We start from the raw sequence: 17,592 nt of genomic DNA, 5'->3' as shown, positions 1-17,592 counted from the left end.
AAGCCTCCTATGTAGCACAATACAGTGACTGAGCACTTCGGGAGATATGCACCTACACTTGTACAAACACCTGGCTTTGCCTCTTATATCAAAATAAAGAAACCATAATTACATTCATTTTCCATTGTGATTATAGAGGATTCAAGCTCTGGAAATATCGCGGTGGGAAAAGCCTAATGAGCTTGAAGATTGTGCTTAAGTTATACATAGCTTTCGGAGTATAACATTTTGTATCTAATACGACACCTGCTGTCTGAGCCGCGTAACGATAGATCGTATCTGAAAGAGATGCCTCCACCTACTCACTCACCCACCCAAACGCGCATATACACACCGTACATATACACATATTCTCTTCACGACTGTGATTCACTTTGTGTATATCTTTGTGATTGATGAGCAACGCTACACAGTAAAAGACCCTTTATTAAGTAAAGGATGAACATACATAGATCTTCATTATGGACTGTTATGCCTTTCAGCCTTCAGTCTGCAAGCCTCTGCGAATTTACTAATCGATGCCACAATTTATATCCAGTTCTATGGCCTCGTTTAGTTCTATACCTCTTATCTTCTGATTCTAACCATCGTTGTCTTGGTCTCCCTTTACTTCTCTTACCCTCCATAACAAATTCCATTCTTTTCTAGGTAAGCTATCCTCCTCCATTCGCCTCACATGACCCCACTTCCGAAACTGGCTTATGCGTACAGCTTTATCTATGGAGTTCACTCCTAACTTAGCTTTTATATCCTCATTCCGAGTACCCTCCTGCCATTGCCCCTATCTGTTTGTACTAGCAATCATTCTCACTGCTTTCATGTCAATTACTTCTAACTTACGAATAAGATAACCTCAGTCAACCCAGCTTTCACTCACGTAAAACAAAGTTGATCCGAAAACAGGTCAATTATAGAGCGATACTTGACTTCCGAAACAGGCTGAAAATTTCGATATTACATTTCTTTAACAAACGTTAACCCTCCATCAAACCATATTCCATACTAGCTGATGTACCCGGGTTCGCTACGAAATTTTATATTGTATACAGAATTCTAGGTTAAGTAGTGTACTTGTTGTGACCAAGATTGCATTACATTGCATACTATTAACGTTACCCTACAAATGCGATGGGGAAGTCACTAAACGTCTTTTCTTCTGTGAAGACTGGGTTAGGTAATCTTTATTGTAATGGTAGGCCCTCTTGCCTACCATCAGTCACAATCAAGTCGGGGAGTTTTCATTATACTTACTCTCCACCTGCCTTTTTACATCCTCAGAAACGCTGTCTTAGTGGTTTTCCCAACTGAAATCAACATAGATCGGCACAATGACGCCAGTAGGAATGTCGCAATTGAAAGCAATGCTATCATATGAAATACTCGATCAAATTAAACACCACACATTTTCTCACTTTTGACGAACTGTAGTACGCTGCCGATCTAGCAGCCCAAAGTTCTAGAGCTGGAATGACCAGGCCGTAGACAGCCGTGATCCATGAACACACTTTAATTTCTGAAGAGAGGGGGAGTGAAGACCGGGGGAGGGGGTGAATAATGTAGAGTCTCAGGGCAAAAACTATGCCCTCTTACTCATCTGTTTAATAGGAGTTCCCGAGGAGTCGGAAAATCTCAATTCACTACACTGACGGCGGAAAAATCTATCTTGACTTGGAGGGAAATTTTTTCTCCAAGCCAGAGGAGAAACTCCCTCTTCACTGCTAACTTGAAATAAAATTAATGAAGAATTTAATAAAATGAAGAGGAAGAAGCTTTTCTTAAGAAACGGCTCTTTTCAGGGTTTAATTTTGAGTTATTTAGTGAATTGTGGTGCTATAATTTGGAATAGGCTGAAATTGTAATTCTAGACCAGGTTATACTACTACTACTAAGTGAGCCTGTGCCTTAAGTGTGTACGCAGCGAGTGACACGCCTCATTCAAAACAGCGCGTCAGAGTAAGGATCGAATAGCTTGAATACTATGATGAACCAATGTGTTACGTGCTAGTAGTATCAGAAAATGTATGAACCAGAGGAATGGCATGCTAAAGAAGAAAGTTACCTAACTCCTCACCTATTTCCCGCCAATATTCAGGCAGGCTATTATACTCGGTACGCAGCAGTAATCCCATCTATCGGGGAGGAGTGGCAGCATAAGAGACAAAGAACATCACAACAAACAATAGCCAATGTAATGCTTTTTTGATCACTGTTACGCGCTTTCGATCTTGTAGGCCTTCACATTTAGTTTTCTTCCAACTCTGAAATAGGCCTCTTCCACTCTTATCATAGACGGTACGGTAAAACTGAATAAAACATAAATGATCGGAAATAACTTTTGTGATGTAGTACTTTTCGATAGGACCAAAAACAAAGGCAGTTAAAAGTTAAATTTAAGACACCTTCCCATAAACTACAATTTCATCCAGGGTGAATAAAATTGTTTATAGTTTAGACTGTAGTTTTTTATTCCCTGACTCTCTATACCAATTTTCATTAAATTCTATTAACCCAGTTTCTCGTGGCTCGGCATTTATATGGACTTAACAACAAAAATACAAATTCATGAATACCTGTGTCATCATAGCCGGTACTATAAAAATGTATAAGATGTAAATGATCGGAAATTGAATTCTATATAACTTTAGTTATATAGTATTTATCGATAGGACCACTAATAATGTAAATATTTGAGAATTAAATTTTAGGCCTTCCCCTAAACTACCATTTCACTCAGCGTGAATAAAATAATTTATAGCCTAGATTGTAGTGGCTCATCCCCAGACTTTAGATACTGATTTTCATTAAATTCTCTTCAGCCGTTTTCTCGTGATGCGTGTACACACATACATACATACATACATACATACATACATACATACATACATACATACATACATACATACATACATACATACATACATACATACATACATACGTACATACATAGGCCTACAGACAGACAGACAGACAGACAGACATTACGGAAAAGTAAAAAGTACATTTCCTGATTACTGTGGACATGACCGATACAGAAATACCATTCTTTTCAAATTCTGAGCAATGTACAGACAAAACTCTTATTATATATATATACTAGCAAGATACCCGTGCTTCGCTACGGTATTATACTGAAATTTATAATTGAATGCTAATTGTTTTAGATATATAATCCGCCGAAATTCGCGATCTGACTCGTTTTCTGCGAGAATCCGCCAAAATTCGCGATCTGACTCGTTTTCTAATAGATTACGGTATGTTTCCTCACATTTTTCAATCTTTCTTTCCAGCAATCGATTTCGTACTTCCCGGGCTAGGTCCAGATATTCCACCCCGTCAGTTGGGTCCCTAAATCTTTGCCATCTTTTCCTATAAGCGTTTTTAATATGGATCAAATCCTTCAGGAGATCCGGCGTGGTGTCGTCTTAGGTGCCTTGGCGGTACTGAACCCGCGGCCGGACTGCATTCTTAGTCATTACCCGTCCAGGACCATTTTCCAGGGGGGTCCGCACATTTGACAACGGTCCAGAACATTATTATTATTATTATTATTATTATTATTATTATTATTATTATTATTATTATTATTATTATTATTATTATTATTATTAAAAGATGTTCTGAACCCCACAGCAAGCTGCAAGATCGCTACTTGGCGGTAAATTACATCTGCTGCCAGTGTCATTGTTACAATGTGACCAGCACCATCGTCGCGCGTAGGCAAGTGTGCGGGATTTCTGGCGATACCAATGACATACTTCCGTGCATTGTTGACCTTATTATAGAGGTGAACAATTTGACGGTCCATCTCATTCCTATCGTTTATTTCAAATGTGTTTAAATTTTTATTTACATGCCAGGAGGATCTACTGTAATCTAAGAACGTTCTCCGAAGGAAAAGATGGCTGTTGAAAACCAGCCCAGGAAAGATTAAAAATGATCGGTTTATGATCAGAATAAGTACATCAAAACTATATAGCCTGTTTCCAGTCATTCGACAGGGTCAGGAATGGAATGAATAAAGCCCCATTTAGCAGCGACAATAGGAATTGTACCGGCTGCCGAAGCACACCTCTGGGGCAATGATCGTTGAATGACAAATGAAATGAAATATTGGACAGTGTTGCCGGAATAAATGATGAGAGAGAAAATCGAAGTATCCGGAGAAAAACCTGTCCCGCCTCCGTTTTGTCAAGCACGAATGTCACATGGAGTGACCGGGATTTGAACCACGGAACCCAGCTGAGAGAGGCCGGCGCGCTGCCGCCTGAGCAACGGAGGCTCCTTAAGTACATTATGAACAGTAAAATCAATTGATCTCACCTCCTTTTACACCCCACCGCCGTTAAGTTTATTTACACCCCCCCCCCCAAAAAAATAGAAGACGTGTTTCTTTATGTTTAAAAGATATTCCAAACACCAATGTTCACATCTGTTACATTCAGTTTTGAGATATAAGTATCCCCATAAAAATAATTCACTTTATTTTCACTTCCTTTCACACTCCCCTCCCCCCCACCCCGTAAGTGAATTTTCCGGCAAAATATACTTGTTTCCTTAATAGTAAAGGATCTTCTAAATAGTAATTATCACAACTCTAACTTCTTCAGTTTTTGATTTATGTGTCTTCATGAAAGGAATTCAACTCCTTTTCACTCCCGCCCCCCAAACGCGTTTTTCTTTGTTTAAGGAGATTCAAATACCAATTTTCACGTCCGTAACAACTTTAGTTTCTATTAGATGTATGTATTCTCAAACAATTAATTCAATTAATTTTTCAATTCTTTCACCCCCCCCCCCTTCATTGGATTTTCCGAGAATACGTGTTTCTTTACTTTTAAAGCAGATTCCAAAGCAGATTTCACGTCTGTAATATCTTCATTTTTGAGATATCAGTAGCCTAATTAAAAGAATTCAACACCATTTTCAGTCACTTTTACCCCCCCCCCCCTTTCCACCCAAGTGGTATTTCCGAAAGCTGAAAATACACGTTTCTTTATTTTTAATAGAGATAAAAATACAATTTTTCACTTCTGTAACATGTTAAGTTTTTGAGATATACTGTAGAAATTCGCTTTTTAAAATTTCACCCCTTTTTATTTCCCCTTACGTGGAGTTTCCGAAAACAAATCACCTATCTTTCTTTACATTTACAGGAGATTCCAAATACCCACTTTTTACGTCTATAACATTTTACGTTTCTCAGATATTCTGTAGATATAGTCTTTCAAAAAATTCACCCCAGTTTGTCACTCCTGTTTAACCCCCATTAATTGGATTTTCCAAAAACAAAAAAATACGTGTTTCCTTATTTTTAAAGGAGCTCCCATGTACAAATTTTCAGTTCCGTAATATTTTCAGTTTCTGAGATATATGTATCCTCAATAAAGGCATTCATCCCATTATTCACCCATTTACACCCCTCCTATTGGGATTTAAAGAAAGCAAAAAATACGTGTTCTTGTATTTTTAAAGAAGATTCTAAATACCATTTTTTTACAACTGTAAACTTTTAAAGTTTTAAGATGTAGACACACTCATTTTAAAAATTCTCCCCCCTTTTCACCCTCTATTATTTGGATTTTCCAAAATCAAAAAAATACCTGTTTCTTTATTTTTAAAGTAAATCCCAAATACCAATTTTCAGGTCTGTAATATCTTCAGGTTCTGAAATATAAGTAGCCTCATTAAAGGCATTCAACCGCTTTTTCACCCTTTTCCACTCTTCCAATTGGGATTTTCCGAAAACAAAAAAATACGTGTTTCTTTATTTTTAAAGGAGATTCTAAATGCCAATTTTTACATCTTTAAACTTTAAAAGTTTTGAGATATAGATAGACTCATTTTAAAAATTCACCCCCTTTTCACACCCCCCATTAATTGGATTTTCCAAAAACAAAAAGTATGTATTTCTTCATTTTTAAAGGAGATCCTAAACACCAATTTTCAGGTCTGTAATATCTTCAGTTTCTGAGATATAAGTATCCTCATGAAAGTCATTCAACCACGTTTTCACCCCTTTTCACCCCTCCTATTGGGATTTTCCGAAAACAAAAAAATACGTGTTTCTTTGTTTTTAATGAAGATTCTAAGTACCAATTTTTACATCTGTAAACTTTAAGAGTTTTGAGATATAGATGCACCCATTTTAAAAATTCACCCCCTTTTCACCCTCCCATTAATTGGATTTCCCCCAAACAAAAAAATACGTGTTTCTTTATTTTTAAAAGAGATCAAAAGTACCAATTTTCATGTCTGTAATATCTTCAGTTTCTGAGATATAAGTACCGGTATCCCGATTAAAGGCATTCAACCCCTTTTTCACCCTTTTGTGCCCCTCCTATTGGGATTGTCTCAAAACAAAAAAATACGTGTTTCCTCATTTTTAAAGAAGATTCTAAATACCAATTTTCACATCTGTAAACTTTTAAAGTTTTGAGATATAGACACACTCATTTTAAAATTTCACCCCCCTTTTCACCCCCTTAGCGACGAAATATCCAAAAATCCTCTCTTAGCGAGCACCTACATCTTAATATGAATATATCTCCAAAATTTCATTTCTTTATGTCCAGTAGTTTTGGCTAGGCGATGATGAATCAGTCAGTCAGTCAGTCAGTCAGTCAGGACAAGCTACTTTATATATATAGACTAGCAAGATACCCGTGCTTCGCTACGGTATTATACTGAAATTGCTTACTGCTTATTGTTTTAGATATATAATCCGCCGAAATTCGCGATCTGACCCGTTTTCTGCGAGAATCCGCCAAAATTCGCGATCTGACTCGTTTTCTAATAGATTACGGCAAGTTTCCTCCCATTTTTCAATCTTTCTTTCCAGCAAACGATTTCGAACTTCCCGGGCTAGGTCCAGGTATTCCACCCAGTTAGTTGGGTCCCTAAATCTCTGCCATCTTTTCCTATAAGCATTTTTAATATGGATCAAATTCTTCAGGGGATCTGTCGTGGTGTCGTCTTGGGTGCCTTGGCGGTAGCCTACTGAACCCGCGGCCGAACTGCATTCTTAGTCATTAGCCGTCCAGGACCCGTTTCCAGCGTGGTCCGCACATGTGACGACGGTCCAGAACATTATTATTATTATTATTATTATTATTATTATTATTATTATTATTATTATTATTATTATTATTATTATTATTATTATTATTATTATTATTATTATTATTATTATTATTATTATTATGATTATGTGCGTATGGACCCAATGGATCACGCAAAGCTCTAACGATTCTGTTTTCTGAGTTGCCAAACAGCTCTCATCCTTTCTCCGTGGATCCTTTTTCGTTCTTCTGTCCACTTTGCTCCAGTCTTCTTTTTCACTTCGTTCTCTGGTTGCACTTTCCATTCATTAATTTTTTTCCTATAAAGGTTTCTGTCCGCGGTGTCATTTGGGTTTATCTGGGCTTTTTCCAGATCCTTCTTCACTTCTAGTACCCATGGAATGTTTTTTAGATGTTCTATGTAAGTGAGAATCTTGTGTGTCAGTCTACTTGCCGGCAATCTGTGGACGTGCCCATAGAATTTCAGACGTCTTTTGCGGATGTCTGCTGCAATGTTGGAATGCTCTTCTGTCTCTTTGCGTGACCTCATTCTATATCCATCTTCTGTTTTTCGGGGGCCGAGAATTTTCCTCAGGATTCTTCTTTCTTCTTTTAAAATGTTTTCTAGGTCACCTTTCCCGTTCAGTGTAAGGGTCTCGCTGGCATATAAGACTTATTATTATTATTATTATTATTATTATTATCATTATTATTATTATATTTTCTGGACCCCACAGCAATATGGAAGACCGCTACTTGGCGGTAAATTACATCTGCTGCCATTGTCATTGTTGACAATGTGACCAGCACCATTGTCGCGCGTAGGCAAGTGTGCGGGATTTCTGGCGATACGAATGACATACCTCCGTGTATTAGTGACCTTATTATAGAGGTGAACAATTTGACGGTCAATATCATTCCTATCGTTTATTTCAAATGTGTTTAAATTTTAATTTATATGCCAGGAAAATCTACTCCAATCTAAGAACGTTCTCCGAAGGAAAAGATGGCTGTTGAAAAAGAACCCAGGAAAGATTAAAAATGATCGGTTTATGATCAGAATAAGTACATCGAAAATCTACAGCCTGTTTCCTATCATTCGACAGGATCAGGGATGGAATGAATAAAGCCCCATCTAGCGGCGACAATATGAATTGTGCCGGCTGCCGAAGCACTCCTCTGGGGCAATGATCGATGAGTGACAAATGAAATGAAATATTGGACAGTGTTGCTGGAATGAATGATGACAGGGAAAGCCGGAGTATCCGGAGAAAAACCTGTCCCGCCGCCATTTTGTCCAGCACGAATGTCACATGGAGTGACCGGGATTTGAAACACGGAACCCAGCTGTGAGAGGCCGGCGCTCTGCCGCCTGAGCAACGGAGGCTCCTTATAAGTACATTATGAACAGTAAAATCAATTGGTCTCACCGCCTTTTAAACCCCACCGCCGTTAAGTTTATTTACCCCACCCGCCAAAAAATTAAAAGGAGGTGTGTTTCTTTATGTTTAAAGGAGATTCCAAATACCAATGTTCACGTTTATTACCTTCAGTTTTGAGATATAAGTATCCCCTTAAAAATAATTCACTTCTTTTAACTTCCTTTCACACTCCCCCCCCCCTCACAAAGTGATATTAAGGCAAAAAATACTTGTTCCTTTAATAGTAAAGGATCTTCTAAATACCAATTATCACCACTCTAACCTCTTTAGTTTTTGATTTATGTGTCCTCATGAAAGGAATTCAGCTCGTTTTCACTCCCGCCCCCCCCCCCCCTGCAAGATTGTTCCCCCCCAAAACGCGCTTTTCTTTGTTTTTAAAAGAGATCAAAATACCAATTTTCACGTCTGTAACAACTTTAGTTTTTATTAGATGTATGTATTCTCATACAATTAAGTCAATTAATTTTTTCAATCCTTTAACCCCCAAACCCCCTTCATTGGATTTTCCGAGAATACGTGTTTGTTTACGTTTAAAGCAGATTGCAAAAATAAAATTTCACGTGTGTAACATCTTCATTTTTGAGATATCAGTAGCCTAATTAAAAGAATTCAACACCATTTTCAGTCACTTCCCCCCCCCACTTCCCAAGTGGTATTTCCGAAAACTAAAAATACACGTTTCTTTATTTTTAATAGAATTAAAAAATTACCATTTTTCACGTCTGTAACATGTTAAGTTTTTTGAGATATACTGTATAAATTCTCATTTTAAAATTTCACCCCTTTTTAGTTCCCCTTAAGTGGAGTTTCCAAAGACAAATCACCTATGTTTCTTTACACTTAGAGGAGATTCCATATACCCACTTTTTACGTCTGTAACATTTTACGCTTCTCATATATTCTGTAGATATAGTCTTTCAAAAAATTCACCCCAATTTGCCACTCCTGTTTAACCGCCATGAATTGAATTTTCCAAAATCAAAAATATACGTGTTTCTTTATTTTTAAAGGAGATCCCATTTACAAATTTTCAGTTCTGTATTATCTTAAGTTTCTGAGATATATGTATCCTCATTAAAGGCATTCAACCCATTATTCACCCTTTTACACCCCTCCTATTGAGATTTAGAGAAAACAAAGAAATACGTGTTTCTTTATTTTTAAAGGAGATTCTAAATACCAAATTTTACATCTATAACCTTTAAAAGTTTTGAGATATAGATACACTCATTTTAAAAATTTCATCCCCCATTTCACCCCCCATTATTTGGATTTTCCCAAAACGAAAAAATACCTGTTTCTTTATTTTTAAAGTAGATCCCAAATAACAATTTTCAGGTCTGTAATGTATTAAGTTTCTAAGATATAAGTATTCTCTTTAAAGGCATTCAACCCAATTTTCACCCCCTTTTCACCCCTCCTATTGGGATTTTCCGAAAACAAAAAAATACGTGTTCCTTTATTTTTAATGAAGATTCTAAATACCAATTTTTACATCTCTAAACTTTAAAACTTTTGAGATATAGATGCACTCATTTTAAAAATTTACCCCCCTTTCACCCTCGCATTAATTGGATTTTCCAAAAACAAAAATATACGTGTTTCTTTATTTTTGACAGCGATCGAAAGTACCAATTTTGAGGTCTGTAATATTTTCAGTTTCTGAGATATAAGTAGCGGTATCCTGATTAAAGGCATTCAACCCATTTTTCACCCTTTTCCACCCCTCCTATTGGGATTGTCTGAAAACAAAAAAATACGTGTTTCCTTATTTTTAAGGAAGATTCTAAACACCAATTTTCACATCTGCAAACTTTTAAAGTTCTGAGATATAGACACACTCATTTTAAAATTTCACCCCCCTTTTCACCCCCTTAGCGACGGAATATCCAAAAATCCTCTCTTAGCGAGCACCTACATTATACTATGAATATATCCTAAAAATGTAATTTCTTTATGTCCAGTAGTTTTGGCTCGGCGATGATGAATCAGTCAGTCAGTCAGTCAGTCTGTCAGGACAAGCTACTTTATATATATAGATTAGTGGCAATTTTATTTTCCCGTAATTTACTGTCGCACTATCCAAACACAGACTTTCGACGTCAATAGGTCGGGACAAGATTAGGATTAGGAAGGTACTGGCTGTGGCTTTAATTAAAGTACAGCAGCGATATTATTTTGATAAAAATAGGAAAATAGGAAATCAACTTGAGGGTTACTGACGGTGGCATTCCACCTTCTGAATGCGATCTTACAGCTACATGACTTGAACCATGGAACTTAGTAGATCGGCAATAATGCACCTTGAGTACCAGAAACTAGGCACTTTCTTTTGTTTTGCAGGAAATAAAAAGTTTCAATATAATGTTGCGCTTCAAAGGTCTCCCTCAGTTCCCATACGCGCTGTAGTGCTTACGTAGTAATTAGTACATCATTTTCAGTCCGAAAAATGAATATTTGTTAAAAGTTCATTTTTTAAAATGTTTTCAGAATAGCTCACATTTTTAAATAAATTTGCCGCTCCTGTGAGTAAAAGATCTGAAAGTAGAGAGAGTGATTGCCGGTATTGATAGGTGGGAACAATGTTGGAAGTCCAGTCGCTATGAGGAGGAGAGGCTAGCAATAAGTGAGAAATGAACTCGATGAATGTAGCAGTGTGTATTAAACTGCTTCGGTGGTGGAGTAATGTAAGGCGAATAGGCGGATAGGTTACCTGGGAGACTAGTGAACTGGCCCACAGAGGATTAGAGAAGCAGGGTTAGAAGGATAATGATTGTTTGACTGGGGCAGTGAAATTAATATACAAGGTGGTTGGAAACAACGTGAACCAGGTATATGAGTGTTAGAGGGTTGGTCATACTGATAGGTAATTTGAAAACAAAATATAATTCGATATCTAGCGCCTTTGTAATTTTGTCAGCTCCTCATTGTTATTTATTTCGTATGGCAAAACAAGGATACATTATAAATACATATAAATACATATAAATAAATATGTAATTTACAAGTCAGCATTCAAAACTTAATGTCCAGACTTTTCAGCCAGTCCACTGCTTCTGTAGAGGCACTATGTAATTCTTGAACAGATCCACTGAATCTTCTTTTTGGGCAGTCCATAACAACGTGCTGGATGGTCTGAGGCACATTATCACAGTCGCAGAATGGGTCTTCAGATTTTCCCCACTTGTGATGCCAGAATTCACACCTTCCATGGTTTGTCCTGATTCTGTTTAGAGATGTCCATTCCCTTCTCGGTAAGTTGAAACCAGGAGGAGCTCTACAAGGATGGTGGATTAAACCCAGGTGGTCAGGATATGAAGAGGTCCATTTTTCGTGCCAGATCTCATCAGCATCAGCATGTGTTTCCAGGAGCTTCTCGCCTAACTTCCATGATGGGTTTCTGGACTTTAATCTCTTCGGTTTCTGAGGGTTGCAGTCCTGATGTAAGGGCAGTTGAGGATTACTGCGATATTTCTGCCTTTCTCTTACAAGAGCCAGTTCTCTTCGTATGTGAGAGGGATGGATGTTGGATAAAACGGGTAACCATTTTAGGGGTGTCGATTTGATGGTGCCTGATATTGTCCTCATGGTATCATTCAGTTGTGTATCAACTTTTGAAGCATATACACTGTTAAGCCACACAGGGCAGCAGTATTCTGCAACTGGATAGATCAAGGCAAGAGCTGATGTCTGCAGTACTGTCACGTTTGCTCCCCATCCTGTTCCACTGTGCTTGTGTAATATGTTGTTCCTTGTTTTTATCTTGGCTGCAGTGTTAGAGAGGTGTTGCTTGTATGAAAGTGTCCGATCCATTGTGACGCCCAGATACTTTAAATATGGGTTATAAAGTTTTTAGCCTTTGAATTCGTCTTGAGATACATAGTTGGCTTTTTGGTTATCTAGGTGGAAGCAGCTTACTTCAGTTTTGTTCAAGTTAGGCTTGAGTCGCCATGTACTGAAATATTTGTTCAGGTTATGAAGATCTTTGTGAGGGTAGTCTCTGCTGTTTTGAAGTCACTCGACTGGGCAGCCAGAGCTAGGTCATCTGCATATATGAATTTCCTGGAAGTAGTTTCTGGAAGATCTGCAGTATAGATTCTGAACAGTAGAGGAGCAAGAACTGATCCTTGGGGTAAACCATCGTTTAGTATATAGGGCTTACATTTATAGCCTTTTAAATGTATTTCGAACGCTCTATTGCATAGCATGTTGTTCAGCAGTGTTGCAAGGTTCTTACAGGGAATGGTCTTCAAGAATTTCAAAATCGTCCCTTGTCACCACACTGTGTCATAAGCTGATGTCAAGTCCACAAAAACAGCGATGGTCTTCTTCTTCTCTTGAAATCCGTTCTCAATGTGGCTGGTGAGTGCCAAGACCTGGTCACAGCACCTTCGGTTAGGTCGGAATCCTGCTTGTTCAGTTGGTATGTGTTGGAAGGCTGTGGTTGAGATTATGTTGTAAATCATTCTCTCCATTAACTCGTAGCAAATACTTAAGAGTGCTATTGGCCTATAATCTTCAGGACTAACTCCACTTTTTCCGGGCTCAGCTGCTGAAGTTAGCCAATCAGATCGCTTGGCGGGCTAATTCAAATGGGGTTTGCGAAGCGGTGTTTATAAATCTGCATGTGGCTTAAATAAAGATCGGTTTAAGAGCCATGCCAAGAAATCGGCATCCCTCCCGTGGCGACGTTCTTTTCTTTGATTGGTGGCGATACTTGTTCTGATGAACTACATATCCATATGTGGCTGGATTCGCGAGCTGTATTAAGGAAAATAGTGGATAGGAAGATACTTATCATATACATGGCATTAGTGTGAGTTTCCTAACTGTCTGACTAACTTTACAAACATATAAAACTGCATTTAACTTGAAAAATGTGAAATATCTGCATTTAAAATGGAAAATCTGAAAATTAACATTCATTAAATAAAATACACACTCTTCGGACCTTGTACTCACACTTACTAGTTACCTGCTTACTTACACATACGTTATTTGAAGGGCGCCAGCTACCACTCAGTACAGCAATAATAGAATGAGACTCTTGACTATCTCTAGGGTGTGGGATAATAAGCTTACTTTTGACAACATACCATATAAGTTCTGGGAAAAGGAGATTGGCGTTCGGTTTCCCCATTAATTTTGAGGTTAAGATATTTTACTGTCAATGAAATGAAACTATAAATTCGTTTGATAGAACGATATATATTCTTTAAATAATATATCAAAAAATAGTGAGTCTTGTTGCGATAAAACAGATGAGAATATGAAATTATGACATTGCAACTGAAGGAAACTAGGCATGAATTTGAATTCTTCTTGACCGGACATTTAACAATTTATACGAAATATTTCCCTCACTGATTCACTTGACTGTACCTTCAACACTTTGAGTGCAATTACGACGTAATCCATTGATCTGGTGTTTACTGTAGATGTGTCACGCCTAACTTGGTGATACATCCTTGTGACTGCTTCTTCTCCATATCATCTGACTTCTTTGTAAGTCAATATGGTATGACCTCTTGGCAGGTCCTGGTTTGCCCTCTCTGACTTCATGGTAAGCCCTTGCGTCCGCGTCTTCCACTAAGTGACGGACCAACCATTTGGTCTCACTCTCTCAATGACCAATAATGGCTCACTGAGTCTTCACCATCTCTCGTTCACACTGGTTGACTGACCAACTAAGGCCTCTTGATCTAGTAGGCTACTTCACTGTACTGCATCCGTATAACTAATGACTGACGCTACAATATGCACCCACCTTATATAGACGTTGGTTGACACAGCTACGTAATCTCCAGAAATAACTATGACATACTCCCACAACGCGGCAAATATTACATACAGTGGTGAAATAGCCCGGAGGCGGCTGACTCTCTGAGCGCATATTCTAAATAAATACGATGACATAGCCATGGCGCGGCGATGACTTGGCAGAATCGCCAGTGGTATCGCAATATAACAACGTCACTTCCAATCTCTGATATATACAACAATTCTCACTGTACAGGTATTGAGTGTTATTCTACACATACGTATATATGCATACATCTAAGTACAATCTTGCAAGCAACAGGCAATTGCAAAATCGAATTGAATAAAACTGATAATTACAATAATAGTAACAATATCACAGATAACATAATAATAATAATAATAATAATAATAATAATAATAATAATAATAATAATAATAATAATAATAAAATATAGATAAAATCATACAATAGTAAAAATACAGATATCATCTTGTAACGGGATTTGAACCGTTACATTAGAAATAGGACATCGATATGCTGGAAATAACTGGCATGAAAATTTTGAGAATTATATCGTGCGCATTCACATGGGAACAATGAAAGAAATAGTGAGGATATAAAGAGATAAACTCGTTTAACGAAGCTGTCTGTATGAATTGTCTTCGATGGAGAAGTCATCTGAAGCAAGTGAAGGAGGTTTGGTTTCTAATGGACTAGGCATGAATGGTACAGTAGCAGTGAGGGATACAGATTCATTGGGATTCAATATTTCAGATTAAGAGGTAATTGTCGTACGAGCAGCAGGGACGACAGAACTAGAAAGAAATACAGGAATTTTTTTCTTTTCCCTACTTGTTAAACGTCGGACTAGCACATCCTGGGTTTTCGGCGAATGAAGGATGGGAAGATAGAACAACCCCAGCACTTCCCTGGCGTGAAAACGGGAAACCACGGAAAAGATCTTTAGGGCTGCCAACGGTGGGAGAATACAGGATTGAGGAGATCTATACAATGAATGCCGAAACCATACATTCCTTCCCTCGCCTTTTTTCAACTAATAATGGGTCGTCATTTGAAGTGGAGTTGGTCTAATTTTACGACAGGATCCCCTTCTTGACGTCAACCCATCCAATGATATACTACTTCAGAACAAAATGAATGTAGAACCGTTCCATTTTCTGAATCAGTTATCAGAAATAAAATAATGTCAGAGACTTGTCCGGTTGCTGATGACGCAATGTGTACCAGTAGTGGTAAATACAGTACATCAACAAGAGACATAAACACGACAATCAGGCATAACAAAAAGATCCATGAAGAGCTGAAAGTTCTATGAAAACAAACATGTTTGAAAACGAGCACGTTTCATCCCACCTGTGCTTTGAGTGGAGCACGTTTTCAGTTGAAGGAGACTGGAATGAAAGTTTGCCGACAAGGCGCGGCCACAACGCCCAAAACAACGTCCCTTTCCCCTCGTCACACACATATGTACATACACAGAGCGAGTCAATAAGGACGTCCACCGAAAATATCTCGAGATCTCGTTGTGATATTAGCATTTAGTTTGTATATTCTTAAACGACAATACGTGCTCTTTACACTGTAAGCACCCCTTTTCTGTGGCATGACTTAAATCAGATATCTTGATGCCAACATTGTGTTTAATGAAACTCTATGTTACAGGTTTTGTACGTGAGAGCAATAGTGTTAAATTTGGTAAATTCAGGAGTGTACTTTCTTTTGATATACACTTATTCCTCTGGAAGTAAATAAGTATTCCAAAGTATAGTTTCAATCGAGGCGCGTATGTTGGATCTTACTCTGGCACGTATGTTGGATGTCACTCGGACGCGTTTGTTACTCAGCAGCAGGATGTCATTTTTTATTTATTTATTATGGCTTCTTTCATGTGGCGAAGTTAGGGCACACGGCCCTCTCTTACACTTAACCACAATACAATAAATAATATTAAGGTTGACTATTACTAATTATACTAATTACACTACTTATACTATTTCCTAAATTAAGCTTAAGTTACACATCCACACAATATGCAGCTTATTAGCTTATTAGCTCGTTACTTCAGTCCTCTTTTCTATCTCACACAGATACTTGCACATACACTTACAATGTACACACTTATCAACTACCCTTACGTTTATATTATATAAAACTAACAGAAACAATTTTTAATTTTACAATTACCAATCACACGCACACAATACACACCAATACACACTTCAATCAGTATCTCTTAACAGGAAGTCTCGGCAAGATATTTTAAATTTGAGGAAGGAGTCAATGCCCTTGACACTTACTGGCAGGGAATTCCAAAGCCTGGATCCGGTTACAATGACAGATTTATTATACACAGAAGAGTGGTGAAGAGGAATAGCTAAAGTGGAGCCCGAGCGAGTGTTACGATTATGGAAGGAAGAGAGGAAGTGAAGTTTAGATGAAATATACCGGGGGGAGTTACTATGCAGGAGTTTGTGTATTAAGACAAGTATATGATATTCACGTCTCTTATCAGGTTTTAACCAGTGCAGTGCTTGATAATAAGGAGTAATATGCAAATCATACCTTAGGTTAAAAATTAATCTAAGGCAACAATTCATAATACGCTGCAGTTTCCTAGTTTGTTCTTTAGTAGCGTCTACCAAGATAACATCACAGTAGTCAAGGATAGGAAGAATTGTTTCGGCTTAAGAGCGGCTGGTTTTACTAGACTTGGAGCTCTATTTTCAGGATGCGAAGGGGCTCGTCCTCATCGTCGGGTGTAGTGAGAAAGGTTTCCCGTGGTTTTCCACTCTCCTACACTAAGGCTGGGACAGTCCCTATTATAGATCTTAGTTGTACCCAACACACCATCTCCGCAAATTACGTCACCGATACAAATCTTCTTGGCCTGAGAGACGGCGTTACCATCTGAGAGGCCGACCGTACTCCAGTAGGGTGCGGAATGAAAATGTTTATAATAATAGTAGGTAATGCTGGGAAGGAATGGATCTCGAAGTACTGATTAACACATGGTGTGCTCTGTCCAGGTGTATTTCGATGTTAACCTCGCTACGTAAGTTATACTATTTAAGTACCGGTACTCTTGTTTCTCCGTCAGGACTTAGGCCCTACCGAACGCTTTACATGTCTTCATGCTGACATAATTGAACAACAGAACATGTAACTCCCTCTATCGTACTCAGTTAGCTCTGTTACAATGAACGTGACCTAACACTGGAATGCATCGTCATGTTCTTACATAAAATGGTATGGCATATTTAACTATAGCCTTGTTCTTTCTCTCGTTACTATTATTATTATTATTATT

Source organism: Anabrus simplex, chromosome 2 (genome assembly GCF_040414725.1).
Source record: "Anabrus simplex isolate iqAnaSimp1 chromosome 2, ASM4041472v1, whole genome shotgun sequence".
In the NCBI taxonomy this organism is placed as follows: Eukaryota; Metazoa; Arthropoda; class Insecta; order Orthoptera; family Tettigoniidae; genus Anabrus; species Anabrus simplex.
This window is presented reverse-complemented; position numbering follows the sequence as displayed.